At 35.1% G+C, this 20204-nt stretch overlaps 1 pseudogene across 1 annotated transcript; it reads left to right on the plus strand.

Moving 5' to 3' along the window:
- Positions 1–5604: 5604 nt before the first annotated feature.
- LOC104588572 (F-box/LRR-repeat protein 14 pseudogene) lies at positions 5605–8926 on the plus strand (annotated as a pseudogene). Its single transcript, XR_016082230.1, has 3 exons — positions 5605–6440; positions 6517–6632; positions 7291–8926. The product of XR_016082230.1 is annotated as an F-box/LRR-repeat protein 14 pseudogene (transcript).
- Positions 8927–20204: the final 11278 nt, after the last annotated feature.

A 20204-nucleotide genomic window follows, 5' to 3' on the forward strand; every position in this document is an offset into this window, starting at 1 on the left:
GTGTGCTATTGTCTTTTTGATCAAATTAGTGTGCTATTGTCTGGCTATTTCATACGTAGGTTATTTTTATTCTGGTTTTATGTATTTGGGCGGCAAAGATTAAAGTTCATAGTATTGATATGTATTGGCTGACATTGTTTGTATGGAAGAAATATTCGATGGCACCAACCAAAGAGTTCAAACGAGAATCTTTCGAGAAGGTCCAGCTTGAACTCAATCAATTCAGTCTTCTAATCTATAGTGTTGACTGTTAAGCAGCTGGTTGACGTTCCTGGTCATGACTACTTTCGGAATTGGGATCTGCTCCTTACAGAGCACTCCTCACACCGACCTCACAGCCACATGCCACTGTGTTGGGAATACAAGTATGGAAGATATTCCCGATGTATGGCCAGGACATAATGTGAAATTGGTGTGAGGAACGCTCTGAGGAGCAGATCTGGACTCTCTCTTGACTTGGCCAGAAGACCCAAATGGAGGCTGCCAACCACGTGAAAGGCTGACATAGTGGAGCCAAGCTCCAAGAGAATCTGGATTTGCTCATTACAGTGCACCTCACAGCACTTGCAACCACACATCAGGAATATGTCCTGTATTTGTATAAGATCATTCATGGGAAAATAATCAGGAGCTCATACTTGCATGTTATCATTCATGGGGAGATATCCTTGATACATAGCTGTAATGTGCTGTGAGGAGCAAATCCGAATTCAAAGTAGGCTGAACATTGCAGACTGCTGAATATCGATGTGGAAACAATGGTTGCAGCAACATAAAGGCAAGGAAATGGAAAGCAGGAAGAGATTAAGGTGACAAAAACAAAGGTGAAGATATGAGAATCGGAGAGAGGCCGACGTTGTCCAGGCCAATGCTAAGCTCACAATGAAGAAAGCTGGGTGGGCTAGACAATCTCAGATGGCAGAGGTGGAATCTGCAAAGTTGGGATCTCCTCCCAACAAAAGTTGTCCCAACACACTTCCAACATGATCCGTGTCATGGTGGGGTTCCAGTCTTATTTGGAGATGTATTGACACAGATCATGTTGAAACGGTTTTTTCTTAGTTGGGAGGAGATTCAGACTCAAATCCTTAAAGGCAGTGGTCATTCTTGAAATCCAGTTGCCAAATTATTGAGCAACCAAGGGCCAGAGAAACTGAGGGCCGCATTGCCAAATTATTGAGCAAGAATGACCACTGCTGAGGGTCATAGCTGTTTCTCTCTGAAGTGAGCAAGTAGATGTAAATTGTGTTTGGTGTTATTGCTGTTTCTTGCTGAATGGTTTTGGATTGATCAGTACAAATTGGTGAGAAATATATGTTGTGACATCATATGTAGAGTCACTCCAACTGAAAAAAATGAATGTTTTGAGGTTTGATAAACCCAAAACGTTTCAGGTAGAAACAGCAATAGTATCAAACACCACCCTAGTGAATATTCACCACAATGATCTATGCAAGGGAATCCAAACTATAAATAACTAAACATGTATTTTCATTAGTTTCCATAGGCAGCAGGAATCATCAGACAAGTGGTATAGTAATTAGACATATAGTAAAACTAGTAGCTATATATAGCATCATGACACAACATAAGAGATCAACATGAACTTCAGTAACAGAAGGAACCAGGGTGATAGAAAGTAGTAGCTGTGGGCCTGTAGTAAGAACAAAATACAAACTATAACGCAAGAGGTCTTCAACTTCTAGCGACTTAGCGAGGTGGTGGTGGCCCATGTGGCTTTTCCGGTCCCGGTGGGTGTGGATGGGGACCCGGAGGACCTGGTGGAGGTGCATGGGGAGGTGGAAGATCATGGTGGTAAGGAGGACCGGGCGGGTGTGCATGCGGTGGCTCAGGATGGGGCCGGTCATGGGGCGGACCGTGTTGCTCATGCGGTGGAGGGTGATGCATCTTCTTCTTCTTCTCAGTGCTAATTCAAGTCTTGACAAGAAAAGATCTCTCACTTATATAGCAAGAGGTGAAATTTGAGGATAAGATAAAGAAAGAGCTTTTGATGAAGGCTCAATCTTTTCATTGTTATTCACAACAACGAGTCATACCATACTTTTTCTTGGTAGGTTAATACCTACAATTCATGGGTGCCTCTAGAGCATCACCTACTTGGTCATTAAGCATGCTTGACTTGATAGGTTCTTTATCTTGGCCATTAAGCATCATGTTTAGTTGTTTACTACTGTGTAACTTTTACGTGGAAGCAAAGGGATGGCAATACCATGACTCCAATCACCACCTTATGACAACAACTTATAAATGCATCTACACGCCGAGCTGGAAATAGGAGTGATTATTTCAGCCCAGTCCGGAAATTCCGGACTGGGCTTGTGCCTGGGTTTTGTGTTCAGGCTCGGCCTGGGCCCGGCCTGTATATATTTAAACTTACATATTTTGTGTATAATGTATACATGTATATATATGTATGTTATTTTACATTAGATTATATATTTTATATATAAATATTATAACATAATATATACAATTCATATTATATGTAATATTTTATATTATATAATATATAAAATAAGTTTATATGCATGTTATGTCATTTAATATAAAATATTATAGATATGTAATATTTTATATATGAAAGACATTGGCCCAAAATCAGGTATAGACCTGGGTTAGGGCTTCAAGCCAGAACCCCAAGCCTAATGTATAGCCCTTATCATAAGTGCAAAGCCCGACCCGGGCCCGGCCCATGATCACCCCTAACTGGAAACATTTATTTAGAAAATTAAATAATTATTAAGTGTCATTATTACAAGGGCTAATGTTGTTTCATCATGGGTCAATAATTTTCCCCTCACCTGGGAGATAGACCTGTTCATGGGCCGGGTGGCCCGATGGGCCGGCCCCTAGACGGGCTTGAACGTGGTTATAGGCCCACGGGCTTAAATTTGGGCCAAAAATCCCGACCCGCAATAAATTCGAGTCGGGCTCGGGTTTTGTCAAAATAGCCTGTCCCGAGCCCAGCCCGACCCGACCTAATATTAGACTTAAAGTGAGCAATGTGATTATGTCCATTTGAATAATTTTTTCATTTAAGAATGTAAAACTGTGTTTTAAAATATAAAAGAAAGGGGAAAAAACCATCTCGTAGGCTCATTGTTCATTTAAATAGGAAGAAAAAAAACTATCTAAATTTTTAATTCTAATTTGAATAGGGAAAATTGTTTTTTTTTATTAGGTCGAGATTCAGGCTTTTTATCAGGGTCGGGCTCGGGCCCAAGTTATAGGCCCGTTGGTCAGGCCGGGCTCGAGCCCAAGTTATAGGCCCGTTGGTCGGGTCGGGCTCGGGCTCGGGCCTAGCATATTTCCCTTAATGACAAGTGAAAGCCCGGCCCGGCCCGGCCCATGAACAGGTCTACTGGGAGATAGGACTATAAATAAGTTGATCATATTCGATCCGAATTCGATACCGATCCGTTAAGAGGTGGATTTAGATATCCTCCCGATCTTAACAAATCGGATTTGATCGGAAAAACTGGTCTGTTAATTAATGAATCGAATTCAGATATTAGCTGATCTGGATGAAATAATATATATTATATATTATTTATATAATATTATATGTTTTATATTTTAATATATTATTATATAATATAAATATAATTTTAATCGAATCGGATTCGAACCAATAATATATCTGAATTCGAATTCGAATCACACTTTTGAAAATCCAATGGATCCTTATTGGATTTGGATTGGTCAAATTTTCTTAACGGATCGGATCGGATATACCCTTACCGAATCCGATCCAATCCGTTTGCAGCCCCCTATTAAGAGATGCTTATCACTTACTCAAGTACTTAGGGAGTGATTTTCTGTGGATTCCACATGAATCCAAAAAATGAATGTAGGAAAATTGGTCAATGAGAACCACAATCCCATTGATCGACTTTCCCCCTCCCCCCTCTCTAGAATTTGGGAAGGGCTATTTGATACCATTGCCTTTTCCTAGGGCTGTCAATGGGTAGAATCTACTTGACTAAGCCGACTAAAGTTCTAGTTTTGTGGTTTTTTCCCAATTAATAATTGATTTGTAATAGTTTCTTGCTCTTCTGAATCAATTATATATTTAATAAAGGGTAAATTATAGACAGGTACCCTGAACTTTCTTTTTTTTTGGTAATAAGTACCCTAAACTTTCAATTGTAACACTTGAGTACCCTAAACTCTCAAAAATATACTTGGGTCCATCCGTTAGTTAAACATTACATAATCTAAAAAATGCACTTCTTGTGTATTTTTTATATCATTCTACATTTCTATGGAATAAAATCATCACTAGAGAATGCCATTGTTGAAAAATTTGAATATGTTATTTACTGTCCATGTGAGAATGTCGCCATGAGGAGGTGTTTGGTTAATTGAGAATGATCTAAAAAATACACGAGAAGGATATTTTTGACATTATATAATGTTTAATTGATGGAATACTAACGGATAGACCCAAATGTCTATTTTTGAAAGTCCAAAATACTCATGTGTTGCGCTTAAAAGTTCAGGTACCTATTTATCACTGCCCCCAAAGTACAGGGTACCTAATTTACCCTTAATAATATATAAACGTCTTTTGGCTTTCTTGTATTTTTTATGTTTTATGTCTAAAAAATAAATTTAATAGACATAATAAGATAACTTTGATTAAAAACCCTTCTTTTATCAACAATTCAACATATATATATATATATATATATATATATATATAATTTACTATTTTACCGTCATTTCTACTTGAGGTTATATTACTTTTTTTAAAAGGCTCAAGGTTATATTATCAAAACTAAAAACAGATAAGAGTGATCTGATTTGACAATTCGACAAAAATAGGTTCAGATTTAGATCAGATCACATCATGATTCAGTCCATTTGCACCCTTAGGTTTGATACTAAGGAACCGATTAATAATTGATTCAGCAAAAATGTTAATGGGCTGGCTTGGCCGGACCTGTTATAATAAAAAATTATAATATATTAAAAACATATAATACATATATATATCATATAATAGTATATAATATAATATATTATTAATGCGTTAAAAAATATATATTACTAATTGTATATAATTAATATATCTTTCCAGAATGAGCTTCACGCTTTATATAAGGGACTCTTTCGGGCTCATGCCTGATCATTTTCGGTTAATAAACCTGAATCTGGCCGAACCCGTAAACAAGTATACTTTTGAACCAGATTCGACCCATTGACAGTTCCACCGTTAAGTGTAAACGGTGCCACATTAGTCCGACTTTTGAGCTTGTTTGGCTATTAAAATGAAAGACACATGGATAAAAAACACACGTTTCTCATCAAATGCAAATATGATAAACAATAGTGCAAAGTGCCAACAACCAGCGGGTTGGTAGGATTGAATTCCGCCTGCACCTGACCTGGGTTAGGGCTAGGGAATAGGGATGTTATCTGTTAATCTGTTATGGGATGGGGGATGGGGGATGGGGGATGGGCTAAGGGCTAAGGCCGGCCCCACTACAAACATTAGTGTTTATTCACGAGGTTTCAATTCAAACATTACGGGTTGAAAATTGAAAATCTAACGAAACCAAACACAACCTTCCCGCTCCCGAAAATGTATTTATTGGACTCGTCTCGGCCCAATTCAGCATTTGAGACAATATCAGACCTTCTCTTCTAAGTTCTAACAGCTAGCAAAGGAATGAAGGGTCTTCTTTAGATGAGATTAACAATGTCAACCACAACCACTTGGCTTCAGCTCTCTGCAGTTCTAGTTTAGACGTGGAGCTCACTAGCTCAGGACGCTTCGTCTGGTGTGCCTGGAAGCTCTTCACTTTCAGGCTTTCAGCTTCATCATCCTTTACTAGTTGTTATTGAGTCATCTGTCAAGCTGATCAATGATTTCAAAGCAACCGGCTCCTCTCCTTACTAACTGATATCAGGTTTCTAGCAGAACGGAGGGGGGGGGGGATAGCTTCATAGCTCCTTCTCTTTTGTTTATCGAGAGGCTAGAACTGTTGCCTATCGTCTAGCAGCGGAAGTTGCTTCTCGTCATGTTGCCGTTATGTCGCCTTCTGACTGGGCTTCTTGGATTCGCCCGTTTGCTCGTGATTCATACTCTGGTGCATTCCCCCCTTGAGTTTTATGAAAGATTTCGTTTTACCAAAAGAAAAAAAAAAAAAATCAACGTTGCAGTCTTCTTCGAATACATATGCATGATTTGCGTTGTGGTGAAGCAGTTGATGTTCTGATAAACCTCACCAACTGTTTGATCTGCTTCCCAAATCCTTATGGGGTATCCCTTCAATTGCCGTGAGTCATGTTGCTTTGACAATTTACACTGCGAGTTAACGGCGGAGAGTGATGTTCATAAATACAGACATAAAACTGGAATTCCAATTCTGGGTTGACGTGGGACAGGTGGTTTCCCATTTTTTCTCAAGAAGGTATGAGAGTTAGATAAATTTTGCCAATTTATTATACCGCAACTTTCGGATAAAATGGGTCATATTCCAATTACAGTTAAAACAACTCGAAAGCGAAGGAAGAGATCTACTTATATTGCAACAGCTATCAAAATATCTTCATGGCCGCCTTGTTGGAAGTTCGCGTGAATCTTCTAGCTTTCTCTATTTCAGGTAGAATTTGTTATGCCTTTGCTGATAATCTGTTCATAACATGTATTGCATGTGTCATCTTTCAAGTTCTTCGGTTCGTCTTCTTCTCTTCTGAAACCGCCATTTGTTATCAGTTCTTTTTCATTTTTTTAAGGCATTGTTGCAGAAAATTGCAGATATCTCACTTCTACATAATGATATTTATTTGAATGATTTTGGGTTTTTTTAGCTTTAAATCTCTTATTTCTACCATTTTGCGTTAAACATGGAAGAACTATTAATTGGATCGGAAGTGATTAATTTCGCATTATGGTCTGGATTTCGTTCAATTCAGATTTTGATACCTGTATGTGTTATTTTGGGGTGGAAAAACTAGAAAGAATACTTTCAAAAATATTTCTTTTTTAAAACCAAAATAGTTTTATTTTTTAAAGGAAATTTATGGAGATCGGATGCAGAAAGTATGATATGGCGCTTTCTCGAGTTTTGTCGTCTTGCTTCCGAAGGAAAAAAAAAGTAATTGGTTTTGATTTTGTCTAAAGATGCTTTTTGTGGACAGAAGCAATATCTTTAGTTGTTGACTCTGTAAAATTTCCATAACTGAGCACTATTTATAGAAATTACTTGTGGGTTGTTACCCTGTATTTGAGTTAAAATCTGGGTTTTGCCATAATTTCAGGTTGATAACAATTCCATTCAATTTTGGTAAGGAAGAAGAATTTGATCTTAATGGAGGATTTGCCAGATCACTTGGTTTGGGAGATTTTGGATAGGCTGAAGGAAACTGTAGATCGGAATTCCACTTCTTTAGCATGTAAACGCCTTCACAAATTTGAGAGAGAGCAAAGGGAAGTACTTAAAGTTGGTCTCGGATTACACCCTGTAAATGAAGCTTTAACCTCCCTCTGCAACCGGTTCACCAACTTGAAGAAAGTAGAAATTAATTACAATGATTACTGGTCTGAATTAGGAAAACAAATGGATGACCAAGGCCTTCTCATACTTTCTCAGTACTGTCCTTCTCTGGTCGACTTGACTCTGAGCCACTGTAACTCCATTACTGATGCTGGTGTCCGCCATTTAGCTTCTTGCAGAAAACTTGTGGCTTTCAGATTGGATTACACGTCAAGGATCACTGGTCGTGGTCTATTTTTTCTTGTTGTGGGGTGCAAGAATATAGCCACCCTCCACCTTACCAGATGCTCAAATGTGAATAGCGTTGAGTGGCTGGAATACCTTGGGATGCTGGGGACTCTAGAGGACTTATCAATTAAGAACTGTAAAGCAATTCGGGAGGGATACCTTAACAAGCTTGGACCTGGTTGGCAGAAGCTTAAACGGTTGCAGTTTGAGGCTGACTTTAGTTCTGCGAACGTGAATGATCTGGATGTATGGAAGGGCAACTGGATTTCCTGTGAGAACTTGCGGGAGCTTAGCTTGGTTAATTGCATTGTCAGTCCAGGAAGAGGGCTCTCTTGGTTATTGGATAACTGCAGAGCATTAGAGAAGCTCTACTTGCACATGTGTATTGGAGTTAGAGACAGTGACATTGTGAACTTAACACAGAAATCGAATAACCTTCGGTCTATCTCCCTCCACCTCCCCTCAGATTTCTCACGTTTTTTCTTAAACATTCCATTGAGGTTGACAGATGAGAGTCTGAAAGCAATAGCTCATAACTGTTCTATGCTTGAGTCAGTTAAAATATCATACTTGGATGGAGATCACTTCCCTTCCTCATTCTCTTCATTTAACTTAAGTGGTATCCTCACTCTAATCCAGATGTGTCCAGTCAGAGTGTTGATTCTTGACCATGTCTCTACATTCAACGACAATGGGATGGAAGCTCTTTGTTCAGCTCACTTTTTGCAGACCCTGGAGCTTGTGAGATGCCAAGCGATCAGTGATGAGGGGCTGCAATTTGTTGCACAATTTCCACATTTGAGTTTTCTCATGCTGGTTAAGTGTTTAGTTGTGACAGATGATGGGCTAAAGCCACTTGTGGGATCACACAAGTTGGAAAGGCTGACAGTTGAGGATTGCCCTCAAATCTCAGAGAGGGGTGTTGAAGGGACTGCAAGGTTTGTGTCATACAAGCAAGACTTGCCAAGTATTTACTAATACTGAATCTCCTTGCTTTCAAAATTGCTTAAATAATATAAATTCTCAGTTCTTGTTCTTCCAATTTTTGTTTCATTTAAAACATGATTTGTTGGCCTTCTCAGAAGCTTCTTTTTACATTTATTCCTAATTGCATACTTTTATCCATATACTCTCTTTATTTTTAATAGTGAAGAATGTATGTCCAACTGCAATTAAGTGTATCATTTTTCAGGTGTCAAGACAATCTGAGGGTATATGTACTATTGATCTCTGTCATATTTTTTCCTTTATAAACACACATTAGCTAAAGAAATGTTGAGTTACTTTTGGATCATGGGAATGGACTTTGCTTTCAATTCCATACCTCATTGATTCCCTGAAACAGTGAAATTGAAATAACCATTCCCACATTTTATTTCAAATTAGATGATTGCAAAAGGCTAAATTCCTTCTTGGCCAAATTTCTCTGTTATCAACTGAAGTCAAAATGGAGATTCTGGAGAATCATTGAATTGTCACATGGTGACTTGACCTTTTCTTCCCCAATTACTAATTTGAATGGAGATTGCAATAGCCTATTTTGAGCAAGGAATATGGGATTGGATTTGGATATCCAGGATCTCAAAATTCACAAACTTAGGAAGAACGGAAGAAGCAAACATCACAAAAAAAAGACTCAAAGGTCATACTTTTTTACTTTCTGTAGACTCCATGGCTTCACCCTTGAGCCCTATAAAGCTGAGACTGGATCTGCTACTAACACATATTGCGAACATTGGTTACTTGAGTTAATTAAGGGGCATACATGTGCTAAAGACAGGTGGAATACGGTGGCTGTGTTAGTATATAATGTTACAGCAAATGTCTGTAGCATATCTGAACTCTATAAAGCTTGGATTGAGGTACTACTCTTCACAAATAACATTAAGTTTCTGTCCATTCCACACCTATTCAACCCTATTTAAGTTTTCAAAGACAATGCAAAATGTCCAACCTCAAGCTCTTGGTTGAAGAATTTGAAGAGAGCAGGAAAATGGTATATAGTAATATGTGAATTGAGTGGACATAGAACCCTTTTTAGAGCATATTAGCTTGGGCCATATTCTACTTTGTTGGAACATAATGTCTATTTACTTAATTTATAACCTTCTCTACTTGAATAAGCTAATCTGTTTACTTAATTTGGATCTGTTCTGGTTTACTTTTCATTATAAGTTAATTTATAAATTTTTCAAATGAATGTTTTTCATCACATACAACTTCTTTGTTGGAACCAGATGACTTGTAGGCAGGAGTTGATAAAGAGAGATTGACAATTTTGCTGATTTTTTATTTAAATAAAAATATAACTATCATTTTTAGCTTGTAAATTAATGGTGCCTCCTATTGACATGTGTTATGGGTGGATGCATGAATGGGAATCCTAATTTCACTTGTGGTACATTAGGACATGTGGTAGGATACTAGTACTCATGTATTTGGTAATTAAAAGAGAAAGAAAGAGATCTTTCTGGGTAGTTAAAAGTTATGATAAAATTATGGTTAAAAATTGTTTGATTTATTGGTAGCTAATCAATTAATCAAGTTTCCTTAAGCCATGTTTGGTTTGACAGAAAATAAGAGAAACATAAAGATCTAAAAGAATTTTGTGAAATTCCTTTAGAAGTTAGAACTTTCCCTCAACATTTTGTTTCTCTCTTATCTTATATCAAACCAAACACGGCCTAAATTTTGAACAATATTGTGCATTCACATTTTGGTTTTTAATTTAATACAGTCTAAATGAAAGATATGGTCAAAGCAGGATTTGATTAAATAAGGGGAACTACATCGATTACCTAATGTTAGTCCCAGCTATCCGGGATTGAGTCTTTATCTTAGACATTTTTTTGAACAAAGTGTCTGCTATCAGACTCGAAGCCACATTTTTCACTCATGCCAGCCCAAGATTTTACCATTACACCAAGTAATGGCTCCTCTTGAACACATAATTCTTTTATTTGATATGATCTGTAATATTTGTGTTTATGTCTATAACATACATGTTTAATGATTCCACTCATTAAACATAAGCCTTAGGCTTAATACAATAATAAAGTAAAACCATTGAGTTAATTGATCTATTAGATGGTTTGAATGGTGCAATGGTTTTAATCCGAATCTTTATCTAATTTATACCTGAACTCAACCTTTTCTTTTTCGGTTTGCTTGAATTAACAATTTTAAAGCTGAACCATACCAGATATTTGATTAGGATGAAATTCCAGTAATTCAAAGTTAAAATTCCAGTTCTATCCTGATTTTCAAGACATCACACAATGGTAAGGCATATGAGAAAATAAAATTAATATGCTTGAAAAATTCAATATATTATTTTTTTTCTTTTTTTTTTATTTTTTAACTAGAAATGATAAATTCCCTCTCTCAGTTGAGCTGTGGATGCAACACTAACCAGTTTCACATGATCAAAGAGATGGAGATACCAGGGTCCAGATCCATTCTTTGAATGAATCTTGGCTAGACTTCATGGAGTTTGTCTTTTCACACCATAATATAAAACCATAAACAAATTAAATCTGAACTAGCAAAACCTCTGAATATAAAATTACAGAATGCAGTCCTAAATAAACTGCCTTATTATCCTCAACACAATTGAACTAGACTAATAACTAATTAAATGCATAGTCTATACTTGGAGGGATGGACTATTATCTGAGCCTAATATAGGATTCACAATTGTTTGAAATAGTCTGTAAATAAGTTATGTTTGTGGTAAATTTGCAACAGTCCGAATTCAATTAATATAGCAGACTTTATTGTTTGAAATAGTCTGTAATATAACAGACTTGCAACAGTCTGAATTCAATTAATTCGATTAATTAAAGGGAAAAAACGAATACAGCAGCTCTCTTCATTCTTCCTCAACATATCACTTCCCTGTCTTCACCTTCATCAATAGAATTCTGACCTCTAGCCATGATTTTCACTCCCTTCCTCTTGTAGATTCTCTTCAATCTGCAGCAAGGACCGTCCCCAACATGCCCTTCCTTAGACGATGAACATCTCGTAGGACTTGTTTGTTGGTTTCGATCGTATCTGAACATGATGTTTTAGTTGAACAAATTGGTGGACCTATTTTTTTTAACCAGTTTTATGATACGGTTTACTTCTGGGTGGACATATGCAATATGTTTTATTTTTAGATATTTTGGATATGTAATAGATGATACTATTTTATGACACTCGATGACTTGACATAGTTGACATTTTCATATTTCTCTTTGGCATGCTTGAATATTTGCTTTTAGATTAATTTCAATGTAGAATGATGTCTATCTGGTAACCAGTAAATATGTTGACACCTAGGATGAAGAGGTTGGGTATAATTATCATCCTATATTGGTATATAAAAAAAAAAAACTTTACAAAAGCGTATTCCAAGGATGCCGGATTGTGAATCTGCACTACCCGGTTATATGTATACACAATAACTATTAAATAGAAATGATACCCACACCATTGAGGTTATGAGGATGCCTATTGAAGCATATGTACGGATGTGTCCATTTTTGAAATCGCGGATGGTTGCATGATAACTAATACATATCAGTGGAAAAGAAGATGGTTATGTTTCTTTTGTGTTTGAGCCACAATGAAAGGTTCTCCATTTTGAAGAGACAGTTCCAACACTCCACTCAAACAATGCATAGATACTTTCATCAAGTGTTGGCTGCTATGATGGAATGTGCACAAGAGATGATCTGCCCAACTACATTTGACACAAACCCAAACTACCCAGGGCACCACAAACGACTTCGACATGTATTCAAGGTAACTAATTGAGAATGTCACATAGGTTTCATAATTTTTATTACAGGGGTTGAGCTCAAAACAAGTTTTATTTGTTTGTTTTCATTTGTTGAAGGGTGCTATTGGTGCTTTAGATGGCACACATGCTCATGCTGTGGTACCACCGGAGAAACAATTGGCATATTGAGGAAGAGGAGGGAAAGAATGTTTCCAAAATGTGCTAGATGTTTGTGATTTTAACATGGTGTTCACATATGCTTATGTCGGTTGGGAAGGAATAGCATATGACGCTAGGGTTTTACATGAGGTTGCACACAACCCTGCCAACAACTTTCCATTTCCACCTATCGATAAGATTGATGTTCTAGGGGTGTTCATTATTTTTTGGTGAATTCATTTTTTTGATGGATAAATTTGATTGACACAGACAAGTACTACCTATGTGATGCTGCATACGCTAATACATGACGCTTTATGGCACTCTATTGAAATGTACGATATTGGGCAACAGACTTTCAACATGTGCATGCTAGGACTAAAGAATAACGATTCAACCAAGCACATGCAAAGTTGAGAAATGTAATTGAGAAATTGTTTGGTGTCCTACAAACTCGGTTTCCAATTCTTAAACGGATGATGGCACATTTCAATCTCCATGTCCAACGAGACATAGTCATGGCACATTCCAATTCTTAAAGTTTAATCATTTTATTATTTTTTAATAGTGATTAATTATTTTTATTAATTATTATAAATTATTATGTATTTACTTATTTTTTTATTCGTGTTAGTCCAATATTATTATTATTAATTAGCAACCATTATTTTTTATTGATTATTTTAATTTTTATCAAGTTTAATCATTTTATTATTTTTTAATGGCGAGTGATTATTTTTTATTATTTTAATTATGTTATTTATTAATTCTTAATTCTTAATTATTTTTCGTAATTATTATTAATTATTATGTATTTAATTATTTCTTATTCGTGTTAGTTCAATATTATTAATTATTAATTAGTAACCACTAATTTTTATTTATTATTTTAATTTTTATTAAATTTTAATCATTTTATTATTTTTTAATAGTGATTAATTATTTTTATTAATTTAATTATGTTATTTATTAATTATTAATTATTCTTTATTTTAATAAGTTTTTGTATGATTTCAATATTATTTTGATTTTGATAAATTATTTTCTATGAAATAGTACAAATTGAGTTCAAATTTACCAAAAGTCTATTCTAGGGGTAAAATAGTAAAATCAATACATTTCAGATGTTAAAGGTTTGGTCCAACACAAACATTCTTAAGTATTTAGAGCCTCTAAAAAGTAAAAAAGCATCAATGCCTCTTTTCAGATTTCAGACACTTAATATCTTTTTAACTTTTCAGATTTTAGATTTTAGATTTATCAAATGCCACCTTGGTCAATGGGAATCAAAATCCCATTGACCAACTTTTCCCCCTCTCAAAATCCGGAAAAAGAATGTCCCCTTAATGTATTGGCTGATATTGTAAATTCAATTTTTTACTTTTTCAAAAATACCCCCATTTCCTCCTCTTCTAAGCCTAATGGTTGAACTGCTAACCCACAACCTAAAGGAAAAATGGTTCAACCTTAAGGTTGATTTTTAATTAATTAATGCAATAACATTTATGGAGAAGTACGGATAGGCCCAATGCAAGTTTCTGATTTACACTGTATACTTATAAACATTCAAAAGGTAAAAAACCCACATTCTATGCACCCATACCTCCCTGTGAATTGGCATCAATTCCGAGTTGGCACCTACCCCAAATGTACTTTGAGTCTATAAATTCTGACCCTGGGCTGAACCTTCATTCTCCCTAACATTTAATTAATATTTAACTATTAATTAAATGCTAAAACATTTAGTTAATATAATTAAAAAATTGATTATTAATAATTATTATTTCATTAATTATTTAATTTTAATTTCTAGATATGTATTTGTTTGAACTACTAATTAATTTTTGTTTTCAATATTTTTCACTAATGATTTAATTTTTTAATTAATTTACATTATTATTTTATTAATGTAGTTGATGTTGTTCGCACTAGGGTGGACAAGCAGCAAATAAAGGTCCAACTGAATTGGACGAGCTGAGCTAGAGGTATTGTGGAGAAGAAGTATTGGACGAATAGTGCTAGATGAAGTGATTGATACTTGACGACCTGTAAAGAACCAAACTCAAAAGCCTCGAGGTGGTTCCTCAGGGAGGAGCATTCCAACACTCAAGTCAAATTGTAGCTGAATAGTACTGAAGAGTAAGAGAGCGAGAAAGTAGAGAAACAAGTGAGCTAGAGTGCCAAGTAGAGGTGTAAAGTGGGTCATGCTAGGCCGGCATGGCACGGCCCATGGGCAGCCCGCGGGCTGCCATAGGTCGTGTCGTCCTCCCCGGTGGAAATTCTAGGGGTCGGCCCAGCACGACCCACAACCCAAGCCCAAGTGGTCCCGTGTTGTGCCGTGTCGGCATGCGGACTTGGGCCAGGCCGGGTTGCAAGCTGTGCCATGGGCTTGAGCCAGGCCGGGCTGGGCCATAGGACGGGCCTTAGGCTTGGGCCAAACCGAGCTGCATTGTTTCTTTTTCTTTTTTTTTTAATTTTGATTTCTTTTCTAAGTAAAATTGTAAAACTAAAATATTTAACTTTCTTATGAACTTTGGGAATTAAGAACTATTTAAAAAATTAAGAAATGAGAAATCTAAGTTATTTAATACATAAATGAAAAAAAAAATACTTAACCAAATTGAAATAAGAACGATGGAATAACAAAATGGAAGAAAAATAGGAATTTTATTTCATTTAAATTTGAATGGTACAAATTAGTGAATTGCAAATACAATGATTGGATCATTGTATACTTGGATGAATGAAATATAAAAATGGAATAAATTAATAAAATATAAAAAATACAATATGGTTATAAATTGAAAATACAAAATTACATTGTTAAAAAATTAAAAAAAAATATATCAAATAAATTAAATAAAATTTTAAAAAAATTACAATAATTTGAGAAAATGAAAAATTCTACAAGTAGTCAAATTCATGAATCATCATTCATGACTTTCATCATCTGCTTCGGGTGAAATGTCCGGTGCTGTATCATGCCCTCCCTTGTCTTGTAATCTATCTTTTGCATCTAGTCAATCCTTGAAGCAGATGCACTTCTTTATGCTCTCATTGTTCATGCAGCTTCTTTTGTCATCCAACACCCTATTACCTGCACTAAAACAAGACTCCGATGAAACTGTAGACACTGGAGGGGTTAGTAGATTATGTGTCATGGTGGCGAGAACTGTATAATTTTTCAAGTATTTACTCCACTATGCTAAAATATCAAAATTATTTGATACTTCACTTAAATTAGAAAAATTTGCTTGCAAATAAAAATTAAGTTCAGTAAATGAACTTGTTATAAAACTAGCAGATTTCTGCCTTCTACTTATTAAATAAAAAAGCTTTTCTCTTCTTCTAGTGGGCTCAAGGTCAAAAGTAGAAGAAGAAGAAGAAGAAGAAGAAGAAGAAGAAGAAGAAGAAGAAGAAGAATTTCCTACAACTTCAGATTCATACAAACTGTACATTTCAAATAATAAATTATTAATTTCTTCTTTTTTATTTCCTATATCAATATTCATATTTTCATAATATGTTTCAAGTAAAATATCTAAACCATCTTTCCTAATCCTATGGTCTAATATTGTAGCTAAACAATAAAGGGGAAAAATGTTCTCCCAATATTTTTTTAAATTTATTTTCCATAATTTCCACAATACATTGAAATTGTGGATTATTTCTATATTTAGCAAAACAATCACTAATTACCATTAATTGATATGGTATTTTACAACTAGTTGGATAATAAATTCCAGATAATTCATTTGTTGGATCATAAAAATGTTTTAAAAAAACTCTTATACAGACTGCAACTTCCTAGTCTTCTTCAAATATCATATCATTGGGCATTTTTGAATTATAAAAATCAGAAAGAATTTGTTTATGAGATATACAACTTTCTAATATAGCATAGGTAGAATTCCACCTATGCTTTATATCTAATATAAAATGTTTATATTTTAAACCATAATTTTGGCATAAATATTTAAATTCTTGTTTTCTTGCTTTTGAACTTTATATATATATATATATATATATATATATATATATATATATATATATAATACAATTTCTAATTTTTGAAATATGAGTAGAAATAATATTCAAGGCATATTGAATACATAAATTTAAGATGTGACTTGCGTGAAATAATTTACCATTTAAGCATGGTTTTATTTAAGATTTTAAAATATTTATTGCAGAATCATTATTGCTGGCATTATCAAAGCTAATAGAAAATACTTGCAACAAAGTATTTAAAATATTTGTTTTCTATTCCATAAACATGCAAAGTATTTAAAATACTTGCAGCAATAGTTGGGCCACTATGTGGCCATTCAAGCCTAGTAAAACTTAAAATTCTTTTATTCAAAAGCCAATTTTCATCAATGAAATGACCGGTAACACAAATATAACTAATATTAAATTTGGATGTCCAAACATCCGAAGTAATTGCAGCTTTAGAATTAAGATTTGCTAACAAAGAAATTAAATTTTGTTTATATGAATAAAAAAATTTTAAAGCATCAATTCTTATAGTATTCCTAGAAACTTTTTTATATTGTGGGCTTACAGAACTACACAACCATTTTTCTAGCTTTGGATCTTCAGCTAATATAAATGGTTGTTTTGCATGTACAATACATTTAGCAAGTTATTGTCTCATTTTTTCTTGTGAATATCTAAAAGTACCAAAACTACTCAAATGACCCGTACCACCCTTGCTACAATAACTAAAGTCTTTCTTACATTTTTGGTAAATGGCTCTTTTCCCCTTCCCCTCAATATCCTCTACTTTGAAAACTTTCCAAACTGGGCTACTCAGCTTAGAAGCCATCGACATCAATCGCATCAGTGCTAACACTATTGTGATGCGATTGAATGTCATCCATGGTGAACATGTTGGGGAATCAGTTTTGAGAAGAGTCGGCCATTTTTTTAATTCTAAAAAGATAAAAATTAATCTAATTCTACTTACCCGAGTTGTCGGTTCAAAATCCTAACTTGATTTCAACGGTTGAAGCCTTTCAACGTCCAAACCTCCCGAATTGAGATACTTGAGCTAGTTGAGCAAGCCTTATTGTTGAAAGTCGAAACTTCGATAAAGTTGAGACTTGATAATTGGAGAATGCAGAATCAGACAATCAGCTAATCAGAATTTCTCAGATTGCAAATAATTGAGAATGTATGAGTATGAGAGAGAGAGAGAGAGAGAGAGAGAAGAGATTAAGAGAATTGTTGAAATGGTATTATGAGAATGGTGGATGATAGAGCTATTTATAGGAATTGAACATAATTCAATTGCCCAAAATGCCCCAAAAAACTATATGTTATTTAGTTGTTGGGAGGGGTATTTTGGTCATTGTAAAATTACTTATAACTTTACCCAAAATGCCCCCCTAAACTAGTTGTTATATAGCTGTTGGGGGGCATTTATATCATTTTTTCAAATCCCATAAGCAAAATACAGAAATACCCCCTAATATAGCTATTTATAGCTGTTGGGGGGGGGTATTTCTGTAAACCTCCCAAAAGCTGAAAGTAGGGGGGGCCCAACGGCTATATTCCCGGGCGGGCCGAGCGCGGCCTGCCACGGGGACCTCCGTGCCGAACCTGGCACGGCCCGTGGGTCTTCATGCCATGCCTTGCAATTTACACCTCTAGTGATAAGGGAGTTGAAGGGAGAGATACCTTGTAAGCCACACTTAAATACTCGTCGGGGGTGGTGTCGTGCTCCTCACTTTTTGGTATGCGCCAAGATGGCCTTTGGACAAGGTCTTGGGGTGGTTCCGCACTTCCCATTGTGGAAGGCCATGAGCAGCTCATCGTTTGCCAACTATTGGTTCTGACGTGTGATGGTGCTCCACATCATCCACTCGGCCGAGGTTGTGACCAACTCCTTAGCCAGGTTAGTGTCAATGTGGCAATTGGGCCAGGTAGAGGTAGTACAACCCCCTCAATAGTATAATGAAATAATTATTTAATAGTTATTTACTATTTAATAACTATTAACTAATAATAATTAATAATTGACAATATTATTAATTATTAATTATTAAATAGTTAATTATTCTTTTACCTATTTATTTTTAATCATTTTATATTTATTAATTAATTATTAATTATTTTATTAAATAGTTAAAAGAAACTTTCTCACATCTAGAGTTAAAACAGTCAATTCTTTATTTTTCTACCTCAGTATTCAGATTTTAAAATAATATTCTTTACGTTCATATTTAATAATCAAAAAAAGTTATCCAACTCCCATACACCTATTAAAATAATTATTACAATTCTAGATGTCAGGCCAATAAACCCTTAGTTTGAAGGCAAAAGGGAGTATTACTTTAAATATACATACTGAGAGGAGGAATAAGTATATGACCGAACCACATAGGGAATCATGCATTAATAATTTAGCCTTATTAGTTTATGTAGAAAAATATAACGAATCTATGCAACTTTTAGAAATTTCCCCCAAGAAAGACAAGGGAGACATTTAGTTGCATAGAATCATTGTTTACTAATATTTTTCAAAACTTTGAGCAAACTTTATTTTATTTTATTTTATGTTTGGGTGAACTCCAAAAACCTTGCTGAACCATTGGGGTGTCGCTTCACACTTGAATAAATTATGAGAAGTTTCAAATACCCCCAAACTTTCACGTGTATCAAATAACATCTTCCGTTTGCCTTATGCCACGAAAATAGATGGAAGATGGTTCTGTGGCCAGTCATAAGTTTTTTGAATGCATTAGCTAGCTTGGTAAGGTCCCTGGCTCATAGTGGAGAGAGACTTGGGATAGCTGAATGGCTCAAATATAAAGGTGTGGGATCAAATCCTAATAACAGCAAAGTGCAAACTCTCCATCTCCATGGTAAGGTGAGTGATAGGGCTGCGAATGGGTCAAATTCGGACATAAGTATATCTAAATTTGATTTGTTCATATCTGAATATGAATCATATATTATCCATTGGATTTTTATACTAGATTCAAATCAAAGTCGGACTGTAATTAGATATTGAATGGTATAAGTAAATTAATTAAACTGAAAATGAACAAAATATTATATATTATATATAAAACAAATTAAAAATATTTTTGATATTGTGTTTCAGGCAAAATCTATAATGCATTTTATGATTATGAAGCTTGCAAACTAAATGGGTCTCACTAATATTTAGAATTGGCTGTAAAAGAAGATGGGCTTAAAGATCACTTACTCCCATCCAAGGTTCAAAATATCGATATGCCCGATATGCCGGTAGGGGCGTATCGGGCCATATCGATACTTTTTTTTTTCAAAATTGGTTCAAAAGGACCGGTTTAAGACTCCACTCCCTGAACCAATCGGATCCCCGATACACCCTCTGTAGGGGCATATCGGAGAGCTCCCAAAACGATACATATCAGCCGATACAGGTCGATATTTTGAACCTTGCTCCCATCCCATAATATGGTATTATAGACCCACTTGGTGCCTGTTTGGGAGGGCTCATCATAGGAAAAGCTGTGAAGCCATGTTTGGTG

This window comes from Nelumbo nucifera, chromosome 2 (genome assembly GCF_055504915.1).
Source record: "Nelumbo nucifera cultivar China Antique chromosome 2, China Antique-T2T, whole genome shotgun sequence".
NCBI classification, from domain to species: Eukaryota; Viridiplantae; Streptophyta; class Magnoliopsida; order Proteales; family Nelumbonaceae; genus Nelumbo; species Nelumbo nucifera.